This window comes from Sorex fumeus, unplaced genomic scaffold (genome assembly GCF_029834395.1).
Source record: "Sorex fumeus unplaced genomic scaffold, SorFum_2.1 ptg000003l, whole genome shotgun sequence".
Lineage (NCBI taxonomy): Eukaryota > Metazoa > Chordata > Mammalia > Eulipotyphla > Soricidae > Sorex > Sorex fumeus.
The window spans coordinates 24193845-24211032 of NW_026606060.1; the positions used below are offsets into that span (position 1 = coordinate 24193845).

The window sequence follows — 17188 nt, forward strand, 5'->3', positions numbered from 1 at the left end:
ATGGGGGGGAGGGATATTATCCTGGTGGTGGAAAATGGGTACTGGTGGAGGGATGGGTATTTGATCGTGGTATGACCGAGATCCAAGCACAAAGATTTGTAAATCTACAACTGTACCTCATGGTGTTTCACTAATATTAAAAAAATAAAAAAATAAAAAAAAATTATTATGAAGTGTGGCTATATAAACTGACAGAAAGGATGTATGAATGACATTGAATTAAGTTGGCTCTTATCTGTTCTACTCTTCTAACTTTTTTTATCCACTTAATTTCACAGTAAGCCATATCTTTAAAATTCCTTCTTTAAGGCTGGAGCCATAATACAGCAAATATGGCATTTGCTTTGCACATAGCCAGTCCAGGTTCTATTCATTGCAACGCATATGGTTCTCTGAGCACTGGCAGGAGTAATTCATAAACAAATTGCCGAGAGTAACCCCTGAGCATCACCTGGTGTAACCCAAACACCTGAAAAAAGATGCTTTAAAAAATTAAAACTCATTAAAGTCATTTCAATTAGGCACCAGGGATGTACTTCAATTGGTAGAGCATTTTCTAAGGACGTACAAGACCCCGAGTTTGGTAACAGGTACATCATGCCCTATCCCCTTCCATTGTCAGATGTGACCCTTATAAAAATGTAATTTTAACTAAGATAAGATACTTTTGTATTACTCTGTCTAAGGTCAAGGATATTATACCAAGCTTTTAAACTATGTCTTATTTTATGTTTAAATAAACCTAATACATTTTCTGAAAAAAATGTGTCTAAATCAAATATTTTCTCAGTGCACTTTGTAGAACTGAAAGTAAAGTTAGGATTAAAGTTAGGATTAGCTGGTCTGCCTGATTCCAAGGTTCATATCAACAATGAAACAAACACATTTCATGTCCGTAGAGAACTATTAGCCACTTACCTAACAATGGGAGGTGGTATAGTTAAGTATGTGTGTATAAGTATTTACATATTTGTAATTCTTTATAACTTTGAAGATCATTATCTAGTATCAGAGCAGAACGAATTTAACAGGAAAAGTTTACAATGCATATAGTTTTGTTTGGTTTTGGGGGCATACACCCAATATGTCTACTCTTGACTCTGTACTCAGGGATGACTCCTGGAGGTGCTTAAGGGACTTATAGGGTACTGAGGATAGAATCCTGGTTGGCTGTGGGCAAGGCAAGTTGCAAAGCCCACTGTACTATTATCTCTCTGGCCCAGACAGAACAAATACTGAAAAATATATTATAATCTTTACTCACTTGATCTTTAATAAAAATAATCAAAACGACTTTTAATATAAGCACTTATAATACTTCCTCATTCTCCCAGATAAAATAATTCTCTGTTAAAATTAATTCCACTTATTCTTTTCTCAAATTGTATTTAAAAATCCGTTCTTTGTCTCCTTTTAATTTCTTTTAATGTAGAAAATAATTCTTTCTCTTTAGAAAAATCAATTTCAGCAGTGACCTTCAAGCTTTCCTGACCATATATAAGTAGTAAAATGTGAGGGCCAGAGTGATAGTACAGTGCGTAGGGCCTTGCACGAGGCTGGCCTGGGTTCAGTCCCTTGCATCCCATATGCTCCCTGAGTACTGTCAGGAGTAATTCCTGAGTGCAGAACCAGGAGTAATCCCTAAGCATTGCAGGGTGTGACCCAAAAAGCACAAAGCAGAAAAAAAAAGAAGTAAAATATATCATAAAACATAGACTTATAATTGTTTTCTCATATTATGCTGAATTCAATACATTCAATTCATCCCTCATCTTCTGTTTATTTTTCTCTCTTCTATTTAAAATTTTCAGTTGTGACTCTTCCAGTTGATTTTATGATCCATTAATGTCTCATAAGCAGTAATAAGAAATTACTAAGAATTACATAGCTGAAGAAAAGAGAGGTGTGAACATGACTGAATTGATATTTGTTCCTGTCATTTATTAAGTGCATGTGACTTTGCCAAGAATTACTTTTGTGGCATTTTATATTGTTTAGAATTCATTCATTCATTCATTCATCATCCTGTTAATCGTCGATTGCCTCGAGCAGGCCCCAGTAACGTCTCTTTCATCCTAGCCCTGAGATTATATTCAAGGCTTTTTAGGAGAATGAGACCCATCATTGTTACTGGTATTTGGCATATTTGGTGCACCACGGGGAGTTTGCCAGACTCTGCCCTGTGGGCAGGCTATATTCGATAGCCTGCAAGTTTGTCCAGAGTAGGAATGAGATAATGAGATATCATAAAAAGATGTTTAGATAAGATGTCGCGCGGCCGCAAATGCGGCCGCGCGGTTCCAGGAGCTGCAATTTTGTAGTCTCTGAGTCTTGGCCGCTGATGGGATTACACGGCGCCAGGGGGCCAGTTGGGGGGTGTGACCCCCGCCTACTGGAATTTGGAGGATCTGGGTGGAGGATGCTCGACTCCAGTTCGAGTAGGCTTGGAGATCTCGGCCCCGGAACCCGCGTGGCTTTGTCCCTCTGCCAGTACCTTCATGTGTGCGGAGAGTGGTCTCAGCATGGTGGTGGCTGGTCCTGGAGGTCTTCGGCTGCCGGAGCCCTGGTCGGGGTGGCGCAATCGGTTAGCGTGTGGTACTTATTGTTTAGAATATTAAATTGTTAATGAAAGAGTGATAATTATTAGGTCAGATGGAAGTGAAATAAAATAGGATTTGAAAATAATATGATTAAAATGGATTATGGATTGAGTATATTTTACAACATTTAAAATTGTTTTATGGAATTGTTTGGCAATAACCATTTCACTTGGAAAGGAAAGCATAGCACAGAAATTTGAATATAGAGTAAAATGCCTAAGAAATTACAGGTATTAGAAATGCATGCTTTGTGACAGAGACAAGTGTTTTTGAAAATCTTTCATGTATTGCTGATGGGATTATGGTGTCATGCCAAGTTTTTTGCAGTGTAGCTCAGCCCTTCTTTAAAATGTTAAACATAGAATTAACATTTCACGCAACAGTCCCATCCCTTGCTAAACATCTGATGACAATGAAAATAGATGTTCACGCAAAATCTTGTGAGTGAAAGAATGTTCAGAGAATTATTCAAGCAGCTCCAAGTAGTACATAATTAGATGTCTGTCACTGATAAATGGATTAAAAATTATGATGTATTTAATCCAAGAAATATTATCTGGCAATAAAAAGGAAGGGCATCCTGATACATGGTATAATGTGAATGAACCTTGAAAGTATATTAAATACTTTTTAACATAAAAGAAGCTAGTTTCAAATAAACATGTTGTATGATTTCACTAATGTGAAATGTCAAATGTGTAAAGATGAATAGTTGTCTTGACTAGAAATAGGATTTGCCATGAGGATTACCTAATAATAGGTATGGGGTTTCTGTTTGGGTTGATAAAAATGTTATACAGTTGGGGATCATAGAATAACTGGTAATGTAGTAAAATAAACTGAACTGCATTTCTAAAATGGGTGAATTTTATAGAATAAGAATTACATCTTAGGGGCTGCAGCGATAGTACAGTGAGTAGGGTATTTGCCTTGCACATATGTGGCCGACCCAGGTTCGATTCCAAGCATCCCATATGGTCTCCTGAGCACCCTCAGGAGTAATTCCTGAGTGCAGGAGCCAGGAATAACCCCTGTGCATACCAAAAAGAAAAAAAAAGAATTACATCTTTGTAAAATTTTTCAGAAAGGATAAACAGCTTCTCTACTTTTTATAATAGCATGATTGTTCAAGATTCCTTCACCTTTCACCTTTTTATTTTTTATTTAAGCATCTCCCAAGTAGTGCTCAGAGAGGCTAGAAGTCACTCCTGCCAACTTTACCTCTTCTCATGCTAAGGTCCTACTGTGTGGGTTAGGCCATGTGGTGCCAGGATCACCAAAGCCATCTGGAAGTTATGGGGGCTTCCAAAGCTACACACAGCAGTACCTTCACATTCTAAACCGCAGAACTAGTGAAGCAATTTGGCACAGATTTTATAATATCTGGGACAGTAGAGTATAATCAATAAAAATGGTATTTTCAGGAAGACATCTGAAACTAAGTCCAATAAAATGACAAAAGTAGTTCAAGAGCAGAAGGAAAGAAGATATAAGAATAGTTTTACAATGTGGGCAATAGATTTCACGCTGCTAATTTTGGTTCAGAATTTTTTTAAATTAAAGTTTAAAATGAACCTTTCATTTTGTTTTCAAAGTTTAATTGCTGCTGTTATTGCAGTGGTTCACTTGTAACTTGAGAATGCAGAAGCAAATACCAGGATTTTTATTTGACTCCTTAAAAAAACTCCATCTAGTTTATTTTAAAAAATTTTTTTTTATTAGTGAAACACCATGAAGTACAGTTATAGACTTACAAATTTTTGTGCTTGGGTTCCATCTAGTTTAAAGTAGACTTCATTTTGTTTGAGTAATTTCAAATGCACTGAATGATGAAGGATAATAGCTTTCTTTTTTTTCAGTACAAATTTTTTATTAAACATTTTTTGTATAGATAGTATCTATAATTTTTGGAGGAATGTACTCTTTTTTTCTTCTGAAAATATTTTAATTTCATAATGAAGAAATACATATTAATTTTTATGATAAATTTAGTTCAACAAAGCAGAATTTTTAAACATACACTTTAGTATGAGGTACAAACATTACAATGTGATACTGTCCTCCCGTTTTTCATAGATTTGCTCGAGTGGGCCCAGTAACATCTCCATTGTGAAACTTCTTGTTACTGTGTTTGGCATATTGAATACTCTCAGTAGCTTGCCAGGCTCTCTGAGAGGGGCAGAGGAATTGAACCCAGCTTGGCCAGGCTGGCTGCGCGCAAGGCAAACGCCCTACCGCTGTGCATTTGATTTTTTTTTATATTTATTGGATCACTGTTGGAAATGTTACAAAGCTTTCAGGTTTAAATCTCAGTCATGCAATGATCAAACACCTTTCCCTTCACCAGTATTTATTTTTCACCACCAAGAACCCCAATATACCCCCCTCCCACCCCTCCCAATGCCTGTGAGGCAGATGAATTCTACTTAACTCTCTATCTACTTTGATTACATTTGTTATTTCGATAAAAGATGCAGCATTATTGTTTAGAGTTTACACCCAACAATCAGAACTGCTGAAAAGGCATTGTGAAATAATTTGTTTTCTACAGCTGGTTATGAGAACCATATAAGGTCACGCGGCCACGATAGCGGTCGCGTGATTTTGGATTTCTGATATTTTATTATTAAGCCTGGAGGGATTTCTGCCAAGAGCCAGATAATTACGAGATTGATTTCTGTGGCTCTGGAGCCATGGCCTTGATGGAGAGCCGCTTGCGGGAGGCAATTCGTGACCTCGGTAGGGTGTGAAGGACGAGCTGGGAACGCCCCCCTTCCCATGAGTTGCCCCATCACCACTGGCTCATACCTGGCTTTCCAAAAATCTCCGAGGCGGCCGCCATCTTGCTGCCCAAGGGGAAAAAGGTGGAAGGGAGCAACACTCCTTCCCTCCCACGGAGGCTTGGTACTGTGGATTAATGCATAGTTCGTTCACTTTTCTGCAGCAAGCTGCTGGGCTCTGCATTAAGTCCTTGTGCCTCTGGAGCCATGGCTGTGCTGGAGAGCCCCTCGTGGGGTGTAACTCATGACCTCGGTAGGGTGTTAAGGATGATCTGGGAACGCCCCCCTTCCCATGAAGTTGCAGTTGCCCAGTCACTGCTGGCTCATACCTGGCTTTCCAAAAAGCTCCGAGGTGGCTGTCATCTTACTGACCAGGGGGGATAATAGCTTTCTTAATACTACTCATTTCTCCTAAGGTTAAGCCTGGTATATATTTTTTAAAAGTTGGAAACCAGTAATTACACACTAATATTAGCTGATGTGCAGTTTGTTTGGAATTCAGACTTTTTTTAGCACTATCTTCCCATTGTTCATCGATTTGCTCCAGCGGTTCCAGTAACGTCTCCATTGTGAGACTTGTTACTGTGTTTAGCATATCGAATATGTCACGGGTAGCTTGCCAGGCTTTGCTGTGTGGGTAGGATACCCTCAGTAGCTTGCCAGGCTCTCCGAGAGGGGTGGAGCAATTGAACCTGGGTTGGCTGCATGCAAGGCAAATGCCATACCTGCTGTGCTATTGCTCCATCCCAGACATTTTTTAACTAATAAAATTACCAAAAATTGTCTTTGATCCTGATGGTCTAAGGAATTCTGCCATGCTTTAAATGTAGATTTATGCAGAACTTGATGAACTTCCAAATCTGGGAAGCTCAAAGTAAAATAAGTTTCTCACGGGATGATCTCACTTATCTGTGGTATATAGAATACTGCATGTGGAAATGTATTATAGTAAAATAGGGAGACCTAGATCACCTTGACCCCAGAGTGCAGAGGGGAGAAGGACAGAGAAGGAAAGAAATCAAGGATGAAGAAGAGAATGAGAAATAATGAACAAAAAGTTCAGGCATCAGGGCTTTAGTTATGCCAGTGAAATGAGTGAGTGGTATAGTCGTATATCCAAAGCACAGAAAAAACAAAACTGAAATCATGAGATCTAAGCTGAATCGTGAAACTTTGTAATGTGCCTGACAGGTTGACAGACTGTAATGGGTTGGGGGTTGGGTTGGGAAGGGAGTATGGAAAAACTGTTTGAGGGAATTGACACTGATAGTGGGATTGGTGTTATAATATTATGTGCCTAAAACTCAGCTATCAATAACTTTGTAAATCATAAAACTAGCTATCAATAAGTCTGTCAATCATAGTTTTTTTCTTATAAAAACTTTAAAAAATAAGTTTTTAAGAAGAGTGGTCTATTTAATTCAAGGAATGTGCTCTAATACTGGGTGACAGAGGGATCGATAATAAGGAGGTCAGAGCAAAATTACTACAATGAACAAGGACAGTAAGAGAACATTAAAGCAGAGAATAATTTTTTCCCCACACATCAGTGATTTCAAATTTTGACTCTTATATTTCCCATTTCTAGCCTTTCACTAGAAAGCACTAAGAAAATTGGCAAGGAAGTAAGAAGTGAAGAGGCCATAAAATGATCTATGAACTTAATAATTCATATCTGGATCTGAAAATTTTGCTTAATTAATATATGGTTTGATAAAATAAAGCATAAGAATAGAACTAAAGTAACATCTTGGAATTCTTTTGGATGGCACAGTTTATAAAAGAGAGCTATTCATTTTTTTCTAAAGCTTTTGCAGTTTTCTGTGAATTTCAAAATAGCATGGGCATGCAGGCCCCTGAGCTAGCTAGTGTTAGGTGGCTGAGAGTCACCTCCCCAGGCCAGTCAGTGGTGACAGATGAATGAAGGAACAGGGAATGGGGAAACAGGGCCCCAGGCTGGTTGGTAATCACGGTCATGGTCCTCCTGTTGTTCATCGATTTGCTCGAGCGGGCCCAGTAATGTCTCCATTGTGACACTTGTTACTGTGTTTGGCATATTGAATATGTCACAGGGAGCTTGCCAGGCTTTGCCGTGCAATCGAAATAATCTCAGTAGCTTGCCGGGCTCTCTGAGAGGGGCGGAGGAATCGAACTCGGGTCAGCCATATTGGCTGTGTGCAAGGCAAACACCCTACTGCTGTGCTATTGGTCCAGCCCAGTTGGTTGGTAATCAGGGACCCTTTATTTCATTTTCATTCTCATCCTTATAGCTTCATTCTCCTGCTTCTCTCTTACAGTGTAGTTATTTTTTCCCAGTATAACTAGATCTCTCCCCCTTTACAGCTTAGTAGTTTCTCTAACATAGTTAGATCTGTGTTAGATCTCTTCCCTGCTTACACTGTCCATCTTTCTTCCCCATCGCAGTGCCCTTATTTCTCTTCTTTTCCCCAACCTAGTTCCTTTTCTTCCCTTTCCCCTAGCCTAGTTATATCTCTCCCCTTGCAGCATAGTTATATAGAAATCATGAAAGGTGGGGTACACATAGGTGGGGTTGAACATTGTCATAACAACAAACAGAGGTAAAGCCACTTCACAAAATCTTATCTGAGGATTTAGCACTCTAGATTACTAGGAGATCCACTCAATCCCATCTAGGGTGTATTGCTTTCTTCTTTCCTCAGATGTTAATCCATTTAAACAATCATAGTAAATTTACTTCTTACTAATATTTCTAGTCATTTTGTATGCACACAGGAAGAGTTATAAAGGTTGGCTCTTCCTGGGGACATCTCACTGTATATCCCAGTCTACAATTCTGGGGCCAGGTTATTCTTTCCTAACTCCAGCAGGGTCCTTATATCTTTGCCCCTTTCAGTGCCAGGGTAGCTCACAGATTTCCCTTGGTCCATCATTGTCCCTCTTTGGGGCCCTCCTTTTGGGAGTGTTAGAAAGTAAAGGCTAAGTCAGGTAAATATGACAGATGCCAAGGAGTAAATATTATTTCAGGATCAGTTAGCTTCCATGTGACAAAATAATAGCATCAGCTGTCTTACTGTGTCTATACAAAAAGGGCATTGCTAAATAAACCATGCAAAGGACATGAAGGAATAATAAAAGCAATATAGGATTATTAGTGCCTGATGGAATTGGGTGTGACTTGGGATCACTGATGTGGGAATAACTTAATAAGCCTAAACTCCCTGAGAGAGGAGCAAGGATAAGCCAATGTTATGCAACATTTTTCCAGCAAAAAAGTTCTACTATTAACCAAATATATCTAATAAAATAACTTGTCAAAAGAACCTGTTAATAACCTGTTTTGTAAAAAGTTGCTGTTATTTCACTGGAACTACTGTGTTTCAATAACTAGGCAAAATGTCTGCTTTAAGCAGTAATGCCTTTACATGAATTTAACTGAGATTGTAGAAGAAATTAAATTCAGTCAGTCCTCATTTGCATCTCTAATGTATGCCTTTGACTGCTGATTCTAAAACACTAGTTATGACTCTGTTAGGTTGTTAATTTATACAGCAACACAATGTTTTTAGACAACTGGCTTTGAGATTTGAGGCAATTTAAAGAGCTTACTGCTGTTCTTCATTAAAATCTCCTGTTTAGAGCTAAATATTCTGAAATTTATAGTAGGATCTTTCGAGGAACATTGAAAGTACTTTATTTTGTATTGAGCTTTGACACTTTTCTTGTTGTTTTGTTTTCTTCACATATAATGACAAACATTAAATGAAAAAAGAATGGTTCAAATTTTGGTATATTTATATATTTGTAGCTATTCAATATAATAACATAAAAATGAAGCAAAGCTACTACTTTAGCTAAATGCATTATTAATAATGTTTTGATATTGATTAAAAAATTTCTGAAGGTGAAGTTTCCAAATTCTTATCATATGTGTTAGGATTTTGAACTTTGACTGACGATTATAATAAAATCATCACCTTATTTGTAGCTAGCATTCTGAGAATTAAAAGAGATTCTTCTATTAATGTACATACCTAGAATGATATCTACATATACTAAACTTAATTCTATTAAAATTTTTGGTCTTTGAGGTTTTTGTCATCTCATGTAGTTTTGATTGGTAATTATTTTTCTAACAATGTGAGTATTTGGATTTGTCTACTTCTACTTGTCAAAGTGGGCTTCCACTTATTATATTTCTTTGGGCTCCTGTTTTACAAATTTGTGGAAAAATACTTTGAGAGAACCCAAAGAAACTACATATGAGGATGAAGACCCCATATATATATATAATAATTTGTTATTATTATTTTGCTTTTTGGGTCACACCCAGTGGTGCTTAGGGGTTACTCCTGGCTCTGCACTCAGGAGTAATTCTTGGGGAACCATATGGGATGCCAGGGATTGAACCCAGATCGACTGCATGCAAGGCAAACAACCTACCCGCTGTACTACCACTCCGGCCCCATTTAGCATTATTATATGTATTTTAAATGTTGATTATTTGCACCAATTTCATTAAGTATTTTTATTAAATCTACTTATTTTTAAAAAATGCTTTATTATTTTGGAAAGACTGAAACTATGCCTTAGTATAATGTATGAGATATTACATTTTTTAATGTTTTTAGTAGGCAGTAAGTTATAATTAATTCTAAATCACTAAAATGTAATAATCAAGCTTTATTTTGATCATCTCTGTTTTTTTTCCATGTCCATTCTTCAGAGAAAACCATACAAAATAAGTTTTATGTTTAAAACATTATAGGGACCAGTTTTTTATTTTAGTAACAAATTGGGGTCAGAGCTCTGGATATAGTAATACCTTGTTTTTTCTGGTTCATGTCAAAATTGGTGAATTTTTTATAAATACTTTTCAGGTAAATTTTACCCTGTTATTACTTTTCTTCTTGTCTTTGGAAATAGTACAAAATGAATATAATAAAAACTGTTCTTCATTAAACTGGGTTATCATTAGAAATTATTATTACTTTTTCAGTTTATTTTTTTCTTTGCATCCATACAAAGGGACCTCACATACACTGCCCCTATTATATGTCAATGTTGGAATTTTTATTATTTTATTACTTTTATTATTATTATTTTATTATCATACCAGAGTCTCCTGCCCCCATGCCTCACTGTCCTCACAGGGGCCCCTCAGAGGGGGGATGGTTGAGTTTCCCTCCCCGCTCCAAGCAGAGCCCCGGCAGATGAAGAGCTCCAGAACCAGCCATAGTCATGCTCAAGACCACTCTCTACATGTTCAGATGAGCCTCTCGCATGAAAGAATCAGCAGAGGAACTCAGGTGTGCAGAACCTGGGGCTTAGATTTCCAAGCCTGCTTGGATTGGGACTGGGCCTCCTCCACCCAGGCCCCATCTTCCAGAAACTAAGCATTACACTCACCAACTGCTCCTGGAGCCGTGTTGTCCCATCAACGGCCAAGACCCAGGGACTATAAAACCCAGCTCCTGGAAGCACGTGGCCATATTTGCGGCCGTGCAACTTGTTTTTGTCCAGTTCTCACTTTTGGAGAACCCAACAGGCTACTGAATATATCCTGCCCACACGACAGAGTCTGGCAAGCTCCCCGTGGCATACTCAATATGCAAAAACCCAGTAACAATGATAGGTCTCATTCCCCTGACCCTGAAGGAGCCTCCAATTTGGTGCTTGCTAAAATCTCAGGGCTAGGACGATTGGAGATGTTACTGGTGCCTGCTCAAGGAAATCAATGAACAGTAGGATGATAGTGATACAGTGACACAGTGATATCATACCTGTGGCAAAATATTGTCCTCAGGATGTATTCAAATTAGCTGTATTTTTTTTCTCATGTCTACTGTTATTCTCACCACTGGCAATATGCCTACTTCTATAAAGCTGATCTTCTTTACTTGCCAGTTCTAACTGTAAGCTATACTTGTTGGATTTGTGTCTAGAAAAAAGATAGAATAGAGTTTAAGAGAGAACTTGATGTTTTCAAGTATACTTCATAGAAGAGAAGAGGTATTAGTGTATATAAAAGTGAGATTGGCACTTACAGAGAGTTCAGTTGTAAGAAATATTTTTTTTTCCAAATCTCTGCTGTACTATTCTGACACATGTAGTGGAGCTTCAGTATTTTACTTAAATTTTAAATATCTCATTAAGTAACTTGAGTGTAAAAGTTAACATTGGATAAATATGTTAGCTCTATAAAGTAGAATAGAAATGAGTTCTTAATTTAGATATCTTAAATATAATGAATTTGCTCGAGCGGGCCCAGTAACGTCTCCATTGGAGACTTTGTTGTTACTGTGTCTGGCATATCGAATACTCTCGGTAGCTTGCCGGGCTGTACTAGAATATCTTGAATATAAGGTAAAGGTAAAGGTAAAGGCCCTCCCGTTGATCGTCGATTTGCTCGAGCGGGCCCAGTAACGTCTCCATTGGAGACTTTGTTGTTACTGTGTCTGGCATATCGAATACTCTCGGTAGTTTGCCGGGCTCTCCGAGAGGGGCGGAGGAATTGAACTCGGGTCGGCCATGGTTGCCGCATGTAAGGCGAACGCCCTACCCGCTGTGCTATAGTACTAGAATATAATGGGAGGTGTGGAGGAGGCCCCATCTCTGGAGATTTATAGCATTACTGAAAAATGAGAGTTAACTATTTTGAACAATCCCTTGATAATGAACATTTCATGGACTACTTGATCATTTGAACATTCTTTGATTCTGACTTTCTTCTTTATTTTGGGTAGATATAGTTATGGATTATTTTATTATTAATAATTATAGTTACTTGTATGCATGTGTTATATTCACAATATTATAGGAAATGAACGAAAATATCTGACCTTTTCCCCATGAAAATAAATATCCAGAATAATTTTGGGGCTCTATCCAGTTGTGTGTCTCTGGAATTTTTCTAGGTACCATGCTTGAGAGCTTCTTGGAGAGATAATCAGGGGATCATACTAGGCCGGAAATAGATCCTGAAATTCATGTATGCAAATTGCGTGCTCCAGTTATATAAACATAATCAATCTTGTGAAAGAAAAATACAGGTAAAATTTGTTTAAATATTAGAAAGAGGAGGTAATTCAGACTTAGGATTCAAAGGTGAATTCTTAAATTGCTCGTTATGACCTGAATTATGAAAAGAAACTAGGGACTTCAGCATGTGGAAATTTTTAGAACTAGTAGTTAGGAACATTGGGATAATGAAAAGAAGGCCAAGGATACTGAAATGCAGTGAGCAAGGAACCGTGTGTTAGGAGATGAAGAATCATATGCTAAATAAAGAAAATGCTAGATTATGAAAAAAATGGAGAAGTATGAAAAAATGGATTATGCAGGAAATGGAGAATCATATGCTAGGCTAAGAAGAACTTTGGAGTGCTTGCTTCGCCAGCACATATACCAAAATTGGAATGATTCAGAGAAGATTAGCATGGCCCCTGCACAAGAATGGCACATGTAAGAAGAACTTTGGAGACTATTGTAACAATTTTGAACATTTTCTCTACTGCATAGATTTTGAAAAGTTCAAGGAGGGAAAAGGCATAATGAATGTAGATTTAAAAGTATTTACTAATGTATATAGAGAGGTGTTAAACTGTGCCTCTGAAATTCTATAACATAACATTGTAGCACAGCGGTAGGGCGTTCGCCTTACAAGCGGCCAACATGGCCAACCCGAGTTCGATTCCTCCGCCCCTCTCGGAGAGCCCGGCAAGCTACCGAGAGTATTCGATATGCCAGACACAGTAACAACAAAGTCTCCAATGGAGACGTTACTGGGCCCGCTCGAGCAAACTAATAATAAATCAATTAAAAAGAAAATTTTAAGAAAGTAGTGGTAAAGGAGACTAATGGAAGTTGGAAAAGGAGGGAGTAGAAGTGAAGAAATTGGCTTAAATGTTTTGAAACAATATTTGAGTGGTGAAAGTGACTATGAAAAGAACTGTCACTGTCACTGTCTTCCTGTTGTTCATCAATTTGCTTCAATTTGCTCAAGCGGCCCAGTAACGTCTCCATTGTGACAATTGTTACTGTGTTTGGCATATCAAATACATCATGGGTAGCTTGCCAGGCTTTTCCGTGCAGATCAGATACTCTCAGTAACTTGCCAGGCTCTCTGAGATAGGTGGAGGGATCGAACTTGGGTCGGCCATGTTGGCCGCTGAGTGATAGCACAGCAGGTAGGGTGTTTGCCTTGGACTCGGCTGACACGGCTGGCCCAAGTTCGATTCTTCACCCCTCTTGGAGAGCCCGGCAAGCTACTGAGAGTATCTCATCTGCACGGCAAAGCCTGGTAAGCTACCCGTGACATATTCGATATGCCAAAAACAGTAAATAGTCTCACAATGTTACTGGGCCTGCTCGAGCAAATCAGTGAACAATGGGAGGACAGTGACAGTGTCTATTTCAAGTGTCAGTTGGCTAATTCAACTTATGAAAAGAACTGTACTTATTCAAAACTTATGAATCAAGTCCAAAGTTATCTATAAATGGGGATAGATTTGTCCTATAAGATTCATATTCAGAACATTAACTATTACTATTTATGCTATCTGGTAGAATTTGAGTTGGTTAATTAGTTTTTTAAAAGCTAGAGAAATAATAGTATATGATACTTCAAGTGCGATATATCAGTATGCTCCATATTTTTAACTTAAACATGAAACTTTTAACTTAAATATCAAATTTAACCTATAAACCATATAAATATTCAGACTGCCAGTATTAATTTTTTTAGATTGCCAAAATTCTGATTTGATGTTGTTACCATTTATTAATTGTGAATGTGTGATTTTAAGTTTTATAGTACTTTGGTTTTGTTTGTATCACTTATACCTCAAGATACTTTCTCCATGTTTCCAGCATTGGTTCTTTTAAAATGAAGTATAATTCAAAAACAAATGTGCAAATATTTAGGAATGAGAATATAAGTATAATTTTTACTGTTATCTTCAACTTCATTTTTCCGATTATGTTATTTAAACCAATTTATAGTACTGTTTTTCTTGAGGCTTTTCAAGACATTTTGCCTGATTTTGTAGGACAAAATAACCAAACACTTTAAGACTGAAATTGAACCAGATTATGTCATAGGTTACTGAAATATTTTAATAATAATTCAACAGGTATAAGCTTTTTTGGAAACATGCAAGTGAATTTTGGCACAGATATAATTTCAATGAATGTAGTAAAAATGCAGATTAGTACTAAAACTTTATTGGCTTTAAACATTCACTGTACTGTCTTCACAAGTCCGTGTCTTCACAGAAGAAATAGTGGGATCTGTTAATATAGAAGGTATGTAGTTAAAGAGAATTTAACAGAGTTTTGAAAGCAGAGCTAAAAGTATTTGATCTTGATATGGAATCAAAGAAAGGAGAGTTTCAAGAAAGTGATTTTCATGAGTTCTATATGTCTGGTAAAGAAATGTGGAAAGAGAATTATTGATCAAGTGGATAGGAAAAACTCCAAATGTTGTTTTATGTTTAATAGGCAGAGAGAGAATTTAAGGGGCCATGTCTAGTAGGTCATTGAAAATGCAGCCTTAAATTTTAAAACAGTATAGACCGGTTTTGTTTGAGATTGAGGAAGTGTGATGAGATCTTGAACTAAGATAGTGACCTTTGTGCTGGGGTAGATTATTCAGTACATGGGTGTAGTGGTTGCTGAAGCTGATGTGGACAGACTGAGGTTTGAGTCATTTTGAATAAGAAAACAAGGTAACTGCAGAAATCGTGTGCTTTGTCAAATTCAGGGGTAGGATGGAACTCTAAATACAAAAATGATTAAAATCAGTAGTCTACAGAGTGACAACATAATAAAGAATGTATGAAGCAGATCATAGCAGATAGTTCAACCATACATAATACTGTGGAAATACCAGGTTGTTAGAATATCATGTTCTTTTATTTTTTTTTTAAACTTGTTTTAGGTTGTTCAGACATCAAGGAGGGGAAGAATGAGCAATTTTTCTTTAAAATGTACAGAATTTCAGTTTAGAAAGAAAAATAATTCTCAAAATTTCTTTTTTTTCTAAACTGTAGCACTGTAGCACTGTCCTCCCATTTTTTCATCAATTTGCTTGAGCGGGCCCAGTAACGTCTCCATCTTTAGACTTGTTGTTACTGTGTTTGGCATATTGAATACATCACAGATAGCTTGCCAGGCTTTGCCATGCGGGTGAGATACTCTCGGTAGCTTGCTGGGCATTCCGAGAGGGGCAGAGGGATCGAACCCGGCTCGGCCAAGCTGGCTGCGTGCAAAGCAAAAGCCCTACCACTAAACTGTATGATGTAATATGCTTGAAGCAACATGTATTACAACATGTATCAATTTTGGATAAACTTCATTCAATATCACTGTAAATTTTGCATTTTTCTGTGACAGTAACTGAAGAGTATGCTTCTGGTAGAGTCATTCAGCATACCCATTCATTTAATTTTCTAGAAGCATCAACATACTTTTCATAAAGCAGCCTAGCATACGCTTGATGTACTTGTGAATACATTAGCCTGTGTAATGGATACGAGGCTAAGTATAGCGATTTTGAGTTCCTTAAAAAGGGACTAAACTCTTGACCTTGGCCTTATTAACACTCTTCAGTAACAAACAAACTGATCCTATCAATTTGCTCTATAATACAGATGCTTTTAATCACTAGTGCTCCAGATTCTGACTGATGTGGGAATCTTCCTTTTGTGCTGGAAATAATATAAAAAAAAACACAACGTGATCAGAACTGGTGGAAATTATAATTAGATCTGAAAATATTCTGTCAAAGTGAATGTTGTGTTGTTTTACCCGGCTGAGTTAGGAGGCAAATTGTGAGAAGGAAGTGTTTATTTTTAGTCTATGACTATAGCTAATCTGGTCTCTGAGTGTGGGGATTTTGAATTGTGTTATGAGAGATAATTTGGCTGCCGGGCTGGCCACGTGACAGCTTGTTAAGTAATTTCAAATATACCAGACTCAGAATTCTCATTGATTTCCTATTCCCTGTAAGCCAGCAGAGCTGAATCTGATTAGCTTTTCTTTTTAAGGAAGCAATCTCTTACAAAGATGATTTCTTCCAACTGATAGGAATATTTTTATCTATAAATTTATTTGGTGGGGTGGGGGACTTTGGGCTAGAAGTGTTATGGGCCACTCCTGGCACTGTGCTTAGAGATAACTCTCGGTGGTACTTAGAGATAAAACAGTGTGGGGATCAAATATTTGTCTCCTGCAAGCAAAATATGCTCATTAGCCCTTTGAGCTATTTGTTCCACTCCTATATATCAAATCTTCAAACTAGAAATAGCAACTATTGATGGAGGGGGGAGGGTTGAACTTGATATATTTCTCACAAAATGAATTTATTAAGTTTCTTAATATCCAGTGTATAAATGTTTGATTCTTATTTTTGAGTATCTATTTTTAAAAGTATCCCAGAAGAAATATCCTTGTTCTTGATAAATCTGTAAATGTCTCATGTTTATAATGTAACTTTTTAAACATTATATTTAGAAAATGCCAAACATTTAATTATGGTATTACATATTCTCTCACCAGCTGCTCTTCTTTTTGATTTCTTTCTCAGATTCTAGTGACACCATGCAATCTCTTGCCCATGCCAAAAAACAGCTTCATTTTTGCCTCCTGCATACATTCTTTTGAGAGTTTTTATTTTTTGGTGGGTTTTTATTTTTTGGCTTTATTGGTGATTGATTTAAACTTAAGAAGATTATTATGGTATGTTGGTTTATAAGATTGAATATGTTTTTAGATGAAAGTTTAGCATCTCTTCAAAATATAGGGGCCAATGAAATAGTACAGGGGTTA

General features: G+C 37.2%; 1 non-coding gene across 1 annotated transcript; it reads left to right on the forward strand.

Annotated features, from left to right (window-relative positions):
- The first annotated feature begins 12742 nt into the window (after positions 1-12742).
- On the forward strand, positions 12743-12849 carry LOC130029137 (U6 spliceosomal RNA). Its single transcript, XR_008793279.1, has one exon. It is a non-coding gene; the product is annotated as a U6 spliceosomal RNA (small nuclear RNA).
- Positions 12850-17188: the final 4339 nt, after the last annotated feature.